General features: G+C 43.1%; 1 long non-coding RNA gene across 2 annotated transcripts; it reads left to right on the top strand.

Moving 5' to 3' along the window:
- The first annotated feature begins 1,116 nt into the window (after window positions 1-1,116).
- LOC115082283 lies at window positions 1,117-13,333 on the top strand. Of its 2 annotated transcripts, XR_003854121.1 has the most exons (4): window positions 1,117-1,377; window positions 5,359-5,591; window positions 10,032-10,128; window positions 12,167-13,333. It is a non-coding gene; the product is annotated as an uncharacterized LOC115082283 (long non-coding RNA). The 2 variants fall into 2 exon arrangements; XR_003854122.1 differs by lacking the exon at window positions 10,032-10,128.
- The last annotated feature ends 4,423 nt before the right edge of the window (window positions 13,334-17,756 follow it).

Raw genomic sequence — 17,756 nt, 5'->3', positions numbered from 1 at the left:
TCCATGGATCTTGCCAAAAGTTCAAGAAATTGTTGCTGCTGCTGAATCTTCTATGCCAGGCCAGGTATGGCTGGAGCCCCAAGAGATCCGTTGGGTCCATGGCCTCAGCAATCTGTTGCGGGTATGGACCCTTGGACCGAGGTGAGGTTGGTGCTACCAACAGGGAGGAGCCCTACAGGTCCTCACTGTCAGCACATGAAGTTGGCTGGAGCAGAGGCCCAACAGGAACTTCACTAATACTAGCCCTTTTTCCCCTCGGGTTAAGCCCTTGGGTGCCAGGGTCAGTTGGACTTAGGCACAGACCTCTGTGCGTTGAAGAATCCATCGCATATGTAGTAGGCCAGCAAGAAGAAGACAAGGGCAGGCAGCAGACAGAAGGGATGAGAACAAATCGAGGTCAGGGTGGACAGCAATCCAACAAAGTCAAAGGAGGTCCAAAATCAAGCCAGGAATCCAAATGAAGATGGAGCCGGAGTCTAAGACAAGGTCAAGACGAGGAAATAATCTGGAGAGAGGAAGGCAAGGCAGAACAGCAAGGAGTGAATGAAGCCAGATGAGGGGGACCACTAGACAAAGACACAGGAACTCTGAAGAAGCAGGAACAGGAACCAGGAACCGAAGACAAGGCACAGGAACACAAGCAGGAACAGGAACCGGGAACAACGTGGCAAACAGCTTCTGCGAGGACATTGACCTATTGCCGAGGTGTCTGAGGCAGGGCAGAGCAGGCTTTAAATAGTAGGAGCCTTGTGACATCATCCAGAGGTGCCGTGGTGGTTTTCTCTCCCTGGGCCCTTTAAGAGTCACCGAGCCGCATGCGCACACCTAGGGAGGACCCGCTCAGCTGAGCGGCATCGCATCGGCCCTGTGCAATAGTCAGTTACGTCTTCACCTTGTAAATAGTATAAATAAATAAATAAATACATGTAAATGTTACCTTGAGGCAGGAAGGAAACCCTGGCAGCCGGTGAATTCATTGTTAAAAAAAAAAAAAAAAAAGTTTGTTTATACTGCTTGTCACTGCCTCAGGACTTGATAAGCAGGGCTGAGTCAGGCCTGATACAGGGAACAGAGTTGAGCCCCGAGCAGGATGCGATCGGGAAGTGGGCAGGACAGCTAAGTGAGAGAGGAGCCTGGATTCATAAAGGCAGAGCGGCGGAGACTAAATTTGTAAACAGTGAGGGAAGAGCTGTGCTGCCTTGGGCAGTGCTGCTCCTAGGAGAGGAGTTCAGAATGGCAAGGGAGTGAAGAAAAGAAAGCAGCATGTGAGGGATCAGCTAGCTGGCAGCAATTAGCTGATTTCAATCACAGTCGCTGCTAACGGCTGTCCTCTTTCATGTGCAGAGCACCGAAGCTGCTGAGGATCAGAACTTCTGGGTAAGTTTTTCTTATGAGGGGAGAGTGGTTGGAGGGAAATTCTGGTCAGCATTAGTGGGTTAAGAGTTCCGGTGCAGGCCTAGATTCTGACAGTTTAAATGATGTCAACAATGACATCAGCAGGAGTCTGTGTTTAACTGGCGGGGGTGGGGGGGTGGGCTATCAATTTTTAATAAAGTAAAATAAAATAAATACTTTTAAAATGAAATGACAGTGTTGTTTAATAAAAGTGACCCTGACCTCCTGACTGGGACCAACTCCACAGTCCCAGGAACTGTTTCAAACAATCAAATTGCCCAGTTAGAAGCACTAATCATTTGGTAATAAAATAACCTGTGAAACTCAGGGAAAAGTTTTTTTAAATATAGGAAAAGGGTTATTGAAACTTTAGAGCTTAGTTTGATTATTAAGAATAATTTTCAATTTGTAGTTTAACTGAGACACATATTCGTGCTGACTACTGTATAGGTGTTTAGAGGGAGAGAAATGTAGAGAAAGTGAAAAATAAATATAAAAAATATATTTAGTGGGTTTAGAGAAAATTTAAAAGTTTGTAAATGGTAAGGAAATTAATTTAAACAAGCTATTGGTATGGTCCATACATCCCTAATTGGGATGGTACATTCCACAACATCTAAAAAAATAGGAGGTAACCATGAAGCCTTGACGACGGCTTCCCTAGAAACCAGTGAAAAGGAGAGCACAGGTATACACAGTTAAGCCATAGCGCAAGATTAAAAAGAGAAATAAAAGAACAATTTGATTAATAAAAGATGTACCAAAAATTTTATTAGGATGAAAATAATAAACCCAGATAAAAATTCTCTTGATAATACAAAATAGAAATAGCTAGTATATAACGTATAGTACTATTTAATAGGGTGACATCAGCAAAAGTAGGGATGTGCTGAGCTCAGAAAAAGGAAAAACAGTTATAGAATACGACAGTTGCGAGCCAGAAGTCTAAGTAAGCAGAGGTGCTGTCGAGGACCTCTGACTTCTAGGCCCATAAAAAATAGAATAAACCCTAAATAAGTAATGAAAGAACATTCACACTAATAGAGATGGATGAGTGAATGAGCGAATGTATGAGGGTAGGTTCCTGCTAAAGGTAAGATAATAGTAAGGGGAGATTAAATATAAAGTTGATGCTGTTCCGCGTATTAGTACAGTAATACGCGGATAAGTGCAAGGTGATGCATATAGGGAAAAATAACCCATGCTATATTACACAATGTTAGGTTCCATATTAGGTGCTACAACCCAAGAAAGAGATCTAGGCGTCATAGTGGATAACACATTGAAATCGTCAGTTCAGTGTGCTGCGGCAGTCAAAAAAGCAAACCGAATGTTGGGAATTAATAGAAAGGGAATGGTGAATAAAACGGAAAATGTCATAATGCCTCTGTATCGCTCCATGGTGAGACTGCACCTTGAATACCGTGTACAATTCTGGTCGTCGCATCTCAAAAAAGATATAATTGCGATGGAGAAGGTACAGAGAAGGGCTACCAAAATGATAAAGGGAATGGAACAGCTCCCCTATGAGGAAAGACTAAAGAGGTTAGGACTTTTCAGCTTGGAGAAGAGATGGCTGAGGGAGAATATGATAGAGGTGTTTAAAATCATGAGAGGTCTAGAATGGGTAGATGTGACTCGGTTATTTACTCTTTCGGATAATAGAAAGACTAGGGGGCACTCCATGAAGTTAGCATGTGGCACATTTAAAGCTAATTGGAGAAAATTCTTTTTCACTCACCGCACAATTAAACTCTGGAATTTGTTGCCAGAGGATGTGGTTAGTGCAGTTAGTGTAGCTGTGTTTAAAAAATGATTGGATAAGTTCTTGGAGGAGAAGTCCATTTCCTGCTATTAGTTAAGTTGACTTAGAAAATAGCCACTGCTATTACTAGCAACGGTAACATGGGATAGACTTAGTTTTTGGGTTCTTGCCAGGTTCTTATGGCCTGGATTGGCCACTGTTGGAAACAGGATGCTGGGCTTGATGGACCCTTGGTCTGATCCAGTATGGCATGTTCTTATGTTCTTATGTTCTTAATTAATAGGATTAATGCTAGAGTGTGAGTGGTTGTTATCCCTAGCCTTGATGAACACTGGAAAATTGAAAATTCAGAGTGGTTCATCAAATGAAGTAAAGATCACGTGAAATACACCCCATGCTGAAAAGTTATTAGAGATACTGTTACATGACAGAGAAACTGTTGATTGCAACAGTAGTAACAATACTGGAGAAAGCCAAGTATTAGATGCACTTGTTGCTGTTCTGGCCGCGAGCACCGCGGCCAGGCCCTTACTCCCGGACCCGCTCCCGCTTCCAGAGGCCTGGTTGGCGGCGTCCCCGCTAGGGCTGTGCCGCTGCAAGCCCTCCCATGGACACCCGGTTCCTAGGCGCTCACGCGCGCCACTTGGGCGCTTTTCTAGTCCGTTTCCCGCCAGTGGTGACTCCGCCCAACTTCTGACATCAGACGCCGCAGCCTTGATAAGCTGGCCGCGGCCATCCAGTCTTTGCCTTGCAATGGGTTAGCTTCCTGGTTTCCTGTTGCGCTGTGCCCCGGAGTGACTCACCTTGCTTCGTCGCTCCGTTCCTGCTACAGTACCTGCCTGGTTCCTGCCTGCTTGCTACAGTACCTGCCTGGTCCCAGCTTGCCTGCTACAGTCCCAGCCTGCCTGCTACTGTTCCTGCCTGGTTCCAGAACCCGAGTCCAGTTACAGTATTGCTACTGTCTTAGTCTGGTTCCAGTTACCTGTCCTGATCCATAACCCGCCTAAGTCCCAGCGGCCGGGTCCCTACGGGCTCCTCCCGGGGGGGGCTTTGGCTTCCAAGGGGTGAAGCAACCTAAGTCCCAGCAGTTGGGCTCCTATGGGCTCTCCCGGGGGAGCACCAGTTTCCAGGGTGAAGAGCATCTACGTCCTGCCTGAACATCTGCCTCCCGGCCTGCTATTCACTAGAGACATTGACCACCTTTCCCAGTCTCCAGCAGGTCGGCCCAAGGGTCCACTAAACAGAGACTCCCATAACAGCACTGATATATATAGAGAGAAACCAAAGTCCATACCTGATACAAGGAATATCTACGTTTCATGTGGCAGGAACCGAAGAATGAATGTTTGAGTGACCAAAGTAATTTTATTATTTTGTGAAATTGTTCTTTCATATAAAAAGAAAAATAGGGACATTGTAATTATCCTTTGGTTTATACTAGCTAGATGTTCAAGTGACAATAAGCTGCAAATACATCTACATTGAGGGAACTCACTGACCAGCTTACGGAAGACCTGGAGCGGTTTTAGGGAGGAAGTTTCTTTTGTTGATTTTATTTAAAGAATAAGTTAGTAGGAAAAAGAAGAAAAAGGAGAAGAAGAAGAAAAGAAAACTGGCCAGCTCTGACAGATGAAGAAACAGATAAGTTTCCATACCTAAAGAACACAACACTTGAGCCAGGCCTGAGCATATATGAACATCAAACGTGAGTTACTAAAGATAAAACACAAGAAAATACAACGAAAGAATAGAAGCTAAGATAAAGAGAGAAAAGAAAAGACTATATTGAAAGAATAACACTTACCTGAATGCCAAGGAAAGAAGTAGGAATACTGGACCTAAAATAAAAAGAAATACAAAGAATCAATTCTTTTTTTAGTTAAAAGAAACAATATATGGAACATTAACTTTAATACAGAGATAAAAGGGGGAATTAAAGAGTAACACTTATCTGATAAGTAGACAAGGTAGAAGCAATTTGAGCGTTTTATTTTTATTTGTAATTTCTTGTTCAGTTACAGGTTATAAGTTCAGTAGGAAAAAGAAGAGAAATATGTTAAGGTTGTTTGAGAAAATTGTTGTTTAAAAGTGCACACTGTTATAAAGAAACAGTATATTTTCTTTAGTATTTTAAATAAAAAATATCAAAAAGTACAGTATTGTTCTATTTATCCTTGCCTCCCCTCTTTACCACCAAGAGACTTCACTGGGTGGGTGGTAGCATTCCGGATCCCTACGCACCCCAATCCTAAGCGAGACCCAGAAGGGAGGAAGGCATTGAACTGCACTCTTGTGGGTAACATCTGAGAGCTTGCTGCCTGTTCTGAAGATTACATTTTAACATCAATCCCGGTCACGACAGCAATCACATCCCACAGGAGCGGCGGTTTACAACCTGGTTTGGCGTCGGTGGGCTCCTCCAGGACCAGAGGTAAGAGCAGCCAGTCGTGAGGCGGACCCGAAACCAGCTAAATGCTGCAATTACTACTGGGAAAGTTTTAGTATTTTATGTTACTTTTTTCCCTAGTTGAGCAAGCAAAAAGAGAATAGTTCTAGCTGGACTTGAAAAACTTTTCTTGAGCAAGAACATTGCTTAAACAGACCTGTTTCTTTCAGCTATCATGGAAACTTAGACAAGTGAAAAATGATAACTGAAATTGTCCTTCATGCTTTTTGGATCTTCTTCTCCCTTCTCCAAATACTATGTTTCTCACCTGTGTGCAGATTAAAGTCAGTAAAATTAATGAGAATCCCATGACTTATGTGGATATTAAAGACTCCTGTTATCATGGAGTCTGCATGAGAGTTATCCTAAGGCCCTGAGCAGAAATCCTATCATATGAATCTCTGAATATGGGAAGAGCAATTTTCTAAAGCCAATTAGCTGGGTAAATGGATTGTCTTGAAGTTGCACCAAAACTTGACCAAACTAACAATTTATTTATACAAAAGCAAAAAGCCAATTCATTATATAAAACAGAACAATGTGTCACATACAGACTCCACCATAAACACATATAAAATAGGTACTAGTAGGGAACAGTGGGTTAAGGCCCAAGAAATGTAGGAACTAAATATGTGCAAGGTCAAAAAATTTGTTTCAGTTTGTCCATTCATTTGTAAGTCCACATTCAATTGTTAGGTTGGTTTCGTTTTATTTGTTCATTTGTTTGCCATTATATTCAATGGGGAAAGCAATGCAGGCTATTTTGGGTTTCCAAATTGAGATTTTCTAATAATTTCCTTTTGGATTGTATTTTCTTGACGACATCAGGGAAAATGGCAATTTTCTTCCCCATAAACAATGACTGTCTTTTGGAGAAAAAAAGCTTCAGAGTTAATTGTTTGTCAGATTCTTGCAAAAAAAGTGGCAATAAGAGTTGCAGTTTCCAATATATCTTTCTGGGATTGCTCTAAGAAGGCACTTAAGTCAAATTCTCCAAGAACTGGTAGAGAATTGTCTGAACTACCCTGGGCAACAGTCATCTGCATTAGTAAATTTAGGTATTGACTCTTGAAAAATTAGATAGACTTTCCATCTTAGAACATAATGCAATATTATCCTTTACTAAAACAGTATTGAAATTCTGCAGTGCTGAGCATTTCTCTTCTATTGAATTATCTAACAAGTTGTGAATAGACTATTAATGTTCATTAACTGAAGCAGTTTTAGGCCCAAAATTTGTGAGCATTGAGTGTACTCTATCCATAAGGGATCGTTCCATTTTTGAGATGGCATTCTAAAGTACTTCTAGCTTGTTGGATCAAACATACTCCCTTTCAATTGGGGCTACACTGACAGCAGCTCCAATTGCTGGAAGTAGCCCATTGTAGGGAGACTAGAGAGTAGATGTACTCTCTCCCCCCTAATCCAAGCAGAGGGGAGTGAGAAGTCAGATATGGTGAGAGACCTCCTGGGCTCAGGGAGTTTGTTTCTGATGGAACAGGATACAAAATGCTTCCAGGTTCAGAAACCCCAGGTCATGACCTCTGAACTGAAAATGTGTCCATAGTCAGTTGGGTTAGAGAGATAGAGGAGCTGATTCAAATGGGGGAGCATGAACTGAGCCTTTACTTTTCTTACTCATCCTAAATGGACGTCATTGTAAACAGGATAGCCAGCATTTCTGCACCTAGAGGCGCACCCCCTTGGAGTGTCGCCAGGCTTGATCTTTAATAGAGGGGTATCCCAGAAGTGACATCACAGGCAGAACAGGGACCGGGTGGAATTGGTAGGCTTATCTGGAACTTACCTCTCTCTTCCACTTGTCGCAGTTTAGTGCAGGAATGCAGCACGATGACACCAGCATCCTTTCTCTCTCCAATCCATCATCTTTCTTATGACAGGATATTGTATAATGGAGAGGAGCTATCCATCACTTGGGTATATAGCTCAGTCCACCTGAACCTTGATGCTTGGTCCCCACTACCAGTGTGCCATCAGAGAGAGGTAAACATGTATAGTGTTCACACTGGTTCAGATATCGATGGTGAAATACATGCTACTCCTCTCTGTCTTAGCCAGCTGCAACTGGATGAGACTATGAAACTGGTTTTACAGGCTTGGTATTAACTGCCTACTAAATGTAATTGGTGTTATCACATGAAGTAGATTTTTAATTGGGGGCTATCACATGCAGCAGATGCTGAAAATCCAGATTGTCAATTACCTGCAGGGCTTGTCTTCGAGGCCAGTTATTTTCCCAGTGTTCCTGGTTACTACTTTGGATGCTGCCTGCCTCTTGCCCCAGGGTAGTGCTACATAACACCGCCCACTTTATTTATGGTGGGTTGCTACTTCTGACATATGGCAGAAACTGCTGGCTTGTTAGCTGACCGTTGGAAGGAGCTGTAGGAGTAGCTTAGGGAAATGTCTTCCCATTTTAACACCTTTTCTCTGGCTTTTACTTTGACTGTCAAACAGGATTCCCAGATCAGTTCTGCCACTCTCTCTGATGCCAGTGTTAGTGGGTGCTGCTTCTTCAGGTGATGCTACTTACCAGCATTTATTAGATGTTCTACTTGTTTCCCTCAACTGATATCCTTACTGCAGTGAATACACTGAACAAGACACAGGACCTCCCTCACTTTAAAGTACTACAGATCTGGGATGTCTTGTATGATCTCTTCTTTACATCCTTGGAGCTGATGCTTGCACTGGATTTGAGGTTGAGGGTGGACCCTGAGGAAAATGTTAGGGGCATCACTCAGGCTCTTTATCTGTGCTGCCTGCTCTTCCTGGAGTTGCTCTAATCACCATCTACATCATCATCTTTCTCCCTCATCACTGCACTGGAGGTTAAGATACTACTAACTATTCCTCTCAAATTTTCTTCAGCTAATAGCTGTTCAATTTCTGTTTCAGGGAATCCCAGACAAGATTCTCCCTCTGAATCAGTTGTTGAAAATATTGCTTCCATTGTCTCAGAAGCAGTAACCAATATAGAGTAGTGTTCTGCTGGTTTTGGCTGTTGCACTTCTGCTTCTACAGTCCATTCCACTGGCCTTGGATGGCTCTCCCATCTTTTCCTTCTGCTCCAAAGCAAGAGAGAGAGGAATAGGCCCAAGTGGCACATATTTTCTATATTTCAGTTGCTTCCTCCTTGAGCTACTTTTCTCCCCTGCTATTCTGCACCTAAAAAGTCTCTCTTCAATTTAAGGGCAGTACTAGCTAGTTTATTGCTGCTCCTATTCTGGACTGGTTCTACACCAATTCCTCTTTGACAAAACTTCCAAGCCTGCCATTCCCTCCTTTCCCTTTTTTTTGACATGATGGAATTTCTTGAATGACTCTGTCTACTGGGTGTTTGGATATTACAAGGAAATGTATTTATTGATACTGTAGTTGTACCCTGGCTCACAGTGTGAAAAACGATGTCATACATATACATAAACATTCAATGTATGTGCGTGCTGTATGCACTCAATGCAGACTGACTCCTTTTGAATCATCTCATAAAACTTTTAATCCCTATCAGAATCAAAAAGGCTAGCATGCTGGTAAGACTCTTCTTGTCTTCAGTCTGTCAGTGTGCTTATCTCACTGATATCCAGACAGAGAAAAAAAAAATCACTAGCATTGCTACAGTCTCTATACTGTCTCCTTCCCTCGTGAGACAGTATGTTCTTCTGGCACTGTTAGTGAGAGTCAGCACAGAGAAGTTCAGAAGCATTCCTTTATTCATGCCAAATCCAAACGCTTCTAGCTTTTTTTTAACCTCCGAAAAGACTTCTCCTAAAACATCCTTCTCTACCAACTGCTAAAGAGGACCTACATAGCTTCTTGCACGTGCTCAGAGCTTACAGTTGGAGTAGGTCAGTGTCATTTATTTATTTATTTTATTTATTTAAAAATGATTGTATACTGCTTATACAAAATAAAATTGGTCAAAATGGTTCACATGCAGGCATATACATAATATAAAATTCAAATAAAAACAGAATATAAGATTAAAAACAGAATAAGTAACAAAAATAAAGCAAACAGATAAAATATAACTATAAAATAAGTAGTGAATTAAAATTTATATCCAGTTTCAATGAACAAAAGGACATAAGACAAAAATATTGTCAATTAACATAGATGTGAAATGTGGAAGAGATAACAGCTGTGGGTGAGTTAAAATATTGCACTGTGATTTCTCCTCTGTGTGGTTTTATTTCATATTCATTTCATTTCCTTGCCAATTTGTCCTGCCCTGACACTGACAAGGCTGTGACATCACACAAGCAAAACTTTGGTGCTATAATTTCCTATGCCTATTTATTTTTTCACAGCACAGTGATGATTGTCTCTTTCATGGGACCCCTCCATTCATTTTGAGGTCCACAAATGAAACAAAAATATACTCATTTGTTGTGTTTTACCCAGTTGTTTCAAAGGGATTCACATCACTATTTAACAAAAACCTCAGCAACAACTGCATTCAGTAGTTCTGCAAATAGAGGACTGGATTTATCAAAATGCAGTAAGTACCGCATGCGATAGCAAAAGGGGTGTGTTTTATGCTAATATAGTATTTATTGCAATTTGTGATAATTACCTGTGCGAAGAGCTAAGTTAGTGCACATTGTGATACCATTTCAGATTCTGCAATAAGTGCCAAACCTGATGTATTTCCTGCATTCAACCACTGGGGGACCAGTTTTTCAATGATCCCAGAAACATGGGGGAGAGAGAGAGAGAGAGTGAGAGAGAGAGAGACTGGCCATAATATCATGGCCCGTAGGCAGGTATTTGTATCCCTAGGGTAGGCCCACCTAGTAACTCGAGGTGGGGATTAGGTAAGTGTGTAGGGGGTTAGGGGCCACTTTGACATGCTACGTGACACCTACGAACAGAACAGTGGTCTCTTGTGAAGATTAGCTGGCCTTCGGAGTGAGGAAACTCACTCCAAGATGAGATTTGGGCAATGTTCTCTCAACCTAGCTTGAACATCACATAAGACAAAAATATTGTCAATTAACATAGATGTGAAATGTGGAAGAGATAACAGCTGTGGGTGAGTTAAAAATATTGCACTGTGATTTCTCCTCTGTGTGGTTTTATTTCATATTCATTTCATTTCCTTGCCAATTTGTCCTGCCCTGCCTGGTGGACATCAAGCTAGGTTGAGAGAACATTGCCCAAATCTCATCTTGGAGTGAGTTTCCTCACTCCGAAGGCCAGCAAATCTTCACAGGTGACCACTGTTCTGTTCGTAGGTGTCACATAGCATGTCAAAGTGGCCCCTAACCCCCTTCACACTTACCTAATCCCCACCTCGAGTTACTAGGTGGGCCTACCCTAGGGATACAAATACCTGCCTATGGGCCATGATATTATGGCCAGGCTCACTCTCTCTCTCTCTCTCTCTCTCTCTCTCTCTCTCTCTCTCTCTCTCTCTCTCTCTCATATCGTCTGAAATAAGCTTTACAGGACCCATCGCAAATGGCACTGAAACCTCAGCGCATGGTCACGGCCGCTATCGCACCACCTAACACATTTGAAAGAGGTGTAGTTAAAATCTGCGTTATGGCTGTGCGATAGCTCTTTGGAGACAGGCTAGCCCAGCCCACTCTCCGCCCCTAACTCCTCCTATTTTTAGAATTTGCATCGCACCATACGATATGGTGCGATCGCATGCGAAAACGTGTTTACCGCATTTTGAAAAATGACCCCCAGAATTCTTTATGCATAGACTTGAGGCCTTTGTGAATTGTAATATTAATATGATATTGTCCCAACACTACTAAATGGTCAGCAAGTTGATGGCCAACTTGGATCAGCCCTCATGCTGTTGAAACCCGTGCTTACTTTTAGCAGGATTGAGAGTGGGCAATTTTAAGCCAGATAAGTGGTTGTTTATCTTTACTAATGGCTTAGAAAATTGCCAAGAGATTAATTATTGGGCAGTGATAGCATTCTTTAAAAGTAGAACTAAAATGCACTTAGCAGCTCCATTTGAAAGTTACACTGTAGACATTAACGCTTCTGAGTGGCAAAACAAAATACAGCAGCGTGAATTGAAAGTTTGTTTCTGGCATGAACATTTTTCTTATATATTTTATGTAATATATTTTGCAATAGCACTTTAATAGACTTTTTTCAGTCATTGTTTCTGTGTAAGCAGATTGTTTCAGCCTCTCATACAGAGTAATTGTTTTTTATTTGGGTGTCAATTTAATAGTTCTTTTTGAAAGAGCAATATTTCCTTTTGAACTCCCAGCTGGAAAGACATTATAAAGTCTATGTATCAGAAATGACTGTATATAACTGAAGGTTATGATAACTTTGATGAGATCAGTGTAAGAATTAGGGATTTATGCAGAAAAACATTTTATTTCAGTACTTTCAGTCTTTTCATAGCCCCTCAAAATTTGTTATATTGTTCAAATGAAAAAAAATGTGTTTATTCATTTCATTCAATATTTTGTTTCCCATTAAAGTCAATTAGGGAAGTAATGCAGTCCATTTTGGGCTCCAAAGTTGCAGTTTTCTAATGAATTCTAATGAAACTGTTGCAGGTATGGACCCTTAGACCGAGATGAGGTTGGCGCTACCCACATGGAGAAGCCCTGCAGGTCCTCACCGTCAGTAGGCGGAGCTGGCTGGAGTAGAGGCCCAACAGAAACTTCACCAATACCAGCCCTTGTTCCCCTCAGGTTGAGCCCTTGGGTACCAGGACCAGATATGGGCCTCTGTGTGGTATGGGCCTCTGTGTGGTGAAGAATTAATTGCAGACATAGTAGGACAGCAAGAAAAAGACAAGGTCAGTCCAAGCAGAGGTCAAGGCAGGCAGCAGTCAGAACTGATGAGAACAAACTGAGATCAGGGTGGGCAGCAATCCAACCAAGTCAAAGAAGGTCTGAAGTCAAGCTAGGAATCCAAACGAAGATGGAGCCGGGGACCAAATCAATCTGGAGGGGAGGAAGGCAAGGCAAAACATCAAGGAGAGAATGAAGCCAGATAAGGGACCACTAGACAAAGATACAGGAACTCTGAGGAAGCAGGCACAGGAGCCAGGAACCAAAGACAAGGAACAGGAATCAGTAACAACTTGGCAAACAGCTTCTCCGAGGAGATCAACCTAGTGCCGAGGCGTCTGAGACAGGGCAGGGCAAACGTTAAATGGTAGGAGCCCTGTGATGCCATCCAGAGGTGCCACAGTGGTTTTCCCGCTGCAGGCCCTTTAAGGGCTACACATGTGCGCATCTAGGGAGGCCTGCTTGGCTGAGCGGCATCTCATCAGCCTTGCACAGTGGTCGGTCACGTTTTCACCTGCTGCGTCAATAGTGGGCTTCTCCAGGACCAGAGGGACCAGTCATGGGGTGGACCCGCAACCAGCCAAATGTAACAGAAACTTGTGGATAGAAATAGGAAGAACAGTCCAAGATTCCAAGACTGTGTCAGAGTGGCTCCAAAGGTGGCATGAAAAGCACAAGGCATCGTGACAGACAAAGTAGTACAAACAGGGACAACCATACCCCAAGGCACCACGAGAGGATCAAAGTAGGAGTAAGAATGACAAAAACACTCCAAGCCTCCAAAAGGGAATGAATTGTGGAATAAAAACCCCAATGCACAAAAAGAAGTAAAAAAACAGCACCAAGAGTGGCATGAATAGCTCAAGACGCAATAAGAACATAAGAACATAAGAACATAAGAAAATGCCATACTGGGTCAGACCAAGGGTCCATCAAGCCCAGCATCCTGTTTCCAACAGTGGCCAATCCAGGCCATAAGAACCTGGCAAGTACCCAAAAACTAAGTTTATTCCATGTAACCATTGCTAATGGCAGTGGCTATTCTCTAAGTGAACTTAATAGCAGGTAATGGACTTCTCCTCCAAGAACTTATCCAATCCTTTTTTAAACACAGCTATACTAACTGAAGGGAAGAAAGCACCAAAAGCTGCAGGAAAACTCCAAGGCACTGATAGAGGGTCAAAGCAGCATAAACAGTGGCAAGAACATGCCAAGGATCCAGAGAGGGTAAAGGGCACCACTCCAACATGTGACACAGAGAAGCAAAAATTCAAGCTTGGATCCTTTGCTCTGTTTTCTTAGTCAGTACACAAACAGTGTAGTGTACTTCTATAGTTCAAAAATCTCTGTGTTAGTGCACTGCCTTGTACTCAGCACATACTGAGTTTTTCTTTTCTTTTTGCAGTGTTCAGATAAATAATTAGACACGCAGTTCAAAGTGTGTGTCTAATAAGAAGAAACAGTGCAGAGCTAGACTCCACCACACTTTACACTTCTCCTTGTCCTAGTCGTTTCTCAATTTTCTTCAGCTCTAAGAACTCAAACCCCCAACTACCCTCTCTCGTCCCAAAAGGGTTCAAATGATCTCAAAATGCTGATGCCTTCCTGTCCTGTTTCAGTTTGAAAATAAGAGGAAAACATTATCAATCCATGCAGATGCCAGCAGGGATTGGGTGGTTAAAATGTGCTAAACCTTGATTTGTCCTGCTTCTTAGCTTGTTCTTTCTACCTTTCTACCCAACTCGGCTCATTCTAAGGACATTACTAGTTGCAAAACACTGCTAGTTGCCTTGACAGGAAAATATAATCCTGAAATTCTGCTTGTTCCATAGACTTTAATAGAAAATGAATACAAATGCAAACAATATTTTTGTTAATTTTTTACACACTGTCCATTTGTATTTATTTTCTATGAACTGAAACAAATCTCCCTGATTTATTTTAGGTTCCTTATTTGCTTTAAATGAATGTATATTCCTAGTAAGAATTATCCAAAGACAATTCTGCAAATGGTCTCAAAGTTGTTGTTGCATGCCGCGCCCGCGCCCGGCCTGTGCACGGGCCTGCTCACCTCACTAGCTCCTCTGCAGGTCATGGGATGGCCTCCCAAGCGACAGCCGCGAGCACCTCCAGACCTCGGCGTCCCATGGCGGTGGTCGCCGGGCCTTCCACTGCGCACCAGGCCTCACGCTGGAGTTCGGCATCCTCAGTAGCGTTGGCCAGGCCCCTACATGTGCGGGCTGCCTGGCCTCTTGTAGGGCCAGGGGCAGGCCCTAGCTCCGCGGCGCGCCCTGATTGAATGTCCAATATAAGGAAGTCCCTGCCTGCACTTCCTTACCTTGGCAATCGGGTCGGCACTATAAGTGTATTAGTTTGCTTCCATGTTCACAGTCTTGTTCCAGTGTCCTGTTCCAGCTTCTGTCTGTCCTGTCTTCCCAGGTAGTACCCGCGGACTGTCTCTCTGGTACTGACCTCGGCCTGCTCCTTGACCATTCTACTCACTGCCTGGATCTTGACCTCTCCCTGCCTTGTGACCTTGTCTGACCTCTGGAACCTGACCCCTGCTTCATTGACTACTCCTCGGACTGATCCTCGGATTCTGACCCCGGCTGCCATTGACCACATCTCCTGGCTTTGTACCTTGCCTTGTCATCGCCTACGCTGTACTGGCCTTCCTTGGTTCTCCAGACCTACAGCCTAGTGACCGACCGAGCTCCCTTGCTGCTTATGGGCACCCTCTCTACTACCTCTCCGGAAGACCCTGCGAGGCCCACCTAAATCCAAGCGGCCCGGGTCCCTACAGGCTCCACCCGGGGGGACCGCGAGCTTCCAGTGGTGACGCTCATCCTAGCTGTCTCCTCCTGTGCTCCACCCCCTGGGGGCAGGTGCTTCCTGGTCCCTACCAGGGACCTGTTCTACACTGCTCCAGGACAAGGGTCCACCTCCAAGCGCAATAGTTCTGAGCTACTAAACTATGGTAAATTTGGAAGTTTACCACAATTGACCTAAAAATTTAATCATGTGCTTGTGGTAACTCAAGCATAGCAGCTTGAGAACAGCCAGAGGAAAAAGGAGGCAGACTCTGGCTGTTTCTTAAGTGCATTTTATTTACAGTGGAAAAACAAATATAGAAACAAAAAGTACAGCACAACTTAACTTCAAGTCTCAGAACATTTAGAGCAGTTCATCTTAACTTCAGGTCTCAAACACATTTAGTGCAGCTCACCTTTAGAGATAACAGATTTTGGCATATGGTATGTCTCTCCCTGCTTCCCAGGGCCTATCTAAGCCTTCCAAGCCCTGAGTTCTTGATCTCTTGTATTAGGCTCCTCCTTTCACCCAAGATTACATGTGTGACTCTATATTAAGGATGACCAGATGAGACTGATGTGCCCAGTCCCTTAAGTTGGTCTGAGAGAGTTTTCTGTATACTCCCTCACAAACCCTCCCCCTCAGCTCAGCCTTGCTGGGATGAGCATCTGCCTGTAAAAGGGACACCTCTCTTGATTGGAAATACACAATGACATTTTCCCTTCCTGCCCTATTTCGGATCTTATAGTTGAAGGGCTTTAGGGCCAGGAACCATCTGATCACCCTCACATTGTACTCATTTCTATTCATCCATTGGAGTGGTTGGTGGTCCATTATGAGCATGAACTGCTATCCAAGCCGGTAATAGCACAAGGCCTCTAAGGCCCACTTGACTGCTAAGACCTCCTTCTCAACTTTTGAGTAATGCCTCTCGCATGGCATCAGCTTTCAGCTAATATATGCCACAGGATGTTCTTAGTCATCCTTCTCCTGGACTAAGATGGCTCCCATGCCATCTTCTGAGGCATCTGTCTGCACCATGAAGAGTTCAGTGATGCCTGGGCTTATCAGGATAGATTCAGAGAATACCACTTCCTTCAAGGCTCTGAAGGCTTTCTTTGCTTCCTCTGACCACTAGACCTTCTAAGGTGCTTTCTTTACCAACAGTCTTATGAGAGACTCTGCCTTCTCTGAGTAGTTGGGAATAAATCTTCTGTAGTATCCCTTAAGATCTAGGAACACTCAGTTTTTGCTTTTGTCTGTGGAACTAGCACACCGGTGATCGCCTTGATCTTCCTGGCCTGTGGATGGACCTTGCCCTTTCCCAGGGTATATCCAAGATGCTCTTACCTTCCCAGCAAGTACTTCATAGGGTTAGCTGCTAGTCCCACTTTCTTCAGACTGGTTAGTGCAGCTTAAAGTTGGCTAAGATGTGACTTCTAATCAGAGCTGTAGACCACAATATCATCCAAGTAAGCGGCTACATACCATTGATGTGGGAGGAGCAGGTGGTCTACCAATCATTGAAACACTGCGGGGACAAAATGAAGGGCAAACAGGAGTACAGTGAACTGGAAAAGTCCACCAGGCATTGAGAACATAGTCTTTCTCTTTCAAGTGTAGAGATGAACTGGGCCAATCCCAGATGCTCAGTCAGTTCATCCACTCATGGTATCAGGTAGGCAGAGTTTTGAGACCTCCTTGATCTTTTTAAAGTTGATACACAACTGTATTCTCCCATCTGACTTCAGCACCAATACTATGGGTGAGGACCAATCACTGCTAGACTCCTCTATTACCCATATTTAGAGCATCTCCTTCACTTCAATCTCTATGATGCAGTGCCTGGCCTCAGAAATGTGATAGGATCACTGCCATACCACAACTCCAGAAGGTGTATGTCATGTTGCACCAGGTGGGTACGACCGGGCAGATTCGAGAAGATCTCCTTGTTTTTCAGCTTTGCTGAAATCCAAGTAAATCATATCCAGCACATGTTCTTGATCTAATTTTCTAATCACTTAATCAAAGAAATCTATCAGATTCATTTGATAAAATCTGATTCTGGTAAAATCATGCTGTCTTGGATACTGCAATGCAATGGATTGCAGATAATTCACTATTATAAGAACATAAGAAATTGCCATGCTGGGTCAGACCAAGGGTCTATCAAGCCCAGCATCCTGTTTCCAACAGAGGCCAAACCAGGCCACAAGAACCTGGCAATTAACCAAACACTAAGAAGATCCCCTGCTACTGATACAATTAATAGCAGTGGCTATTCCCTAAGATAACTTGATTAATAGCCGTTAAGGACTTCTCCTCCAAGAACTTATCCAAACCATTTTTGAACCCAGTTACACTATCTACACTAACCACATCCTATGGCAACAAATTCCAGAGCTTTATTGTGCATTGAGTGAAAAAGAATTTTCTCTGATTAGTCATAAATGTGCTACTTTATAACTTCATGGAATGCCCCCTAGTCCTTCTATTATTCGAAAGTGTAAATAACCGATTCACATCTACTCGTTCAAGA

Source organism: Rhinatrema bivittatum, chromosome 1, assembly GCF_901001135.1.
Source record: "Rhinatrema bivittatum chromosome 1, aRhiBiv1.1, whole genome shotgun sequence".
Classification (NCBI taxonomy): Eukaryota; Metazoa; Chordata; class Amphibia; order Gymnophiona; family Rhinatrematidae; genus Rhinatrema; species Rhinatrema bivittatum.
Note: the sequence above shows the minus strand (reverse complement) of the source record. Positions and strands in the feature narration are given on the sequence as shown.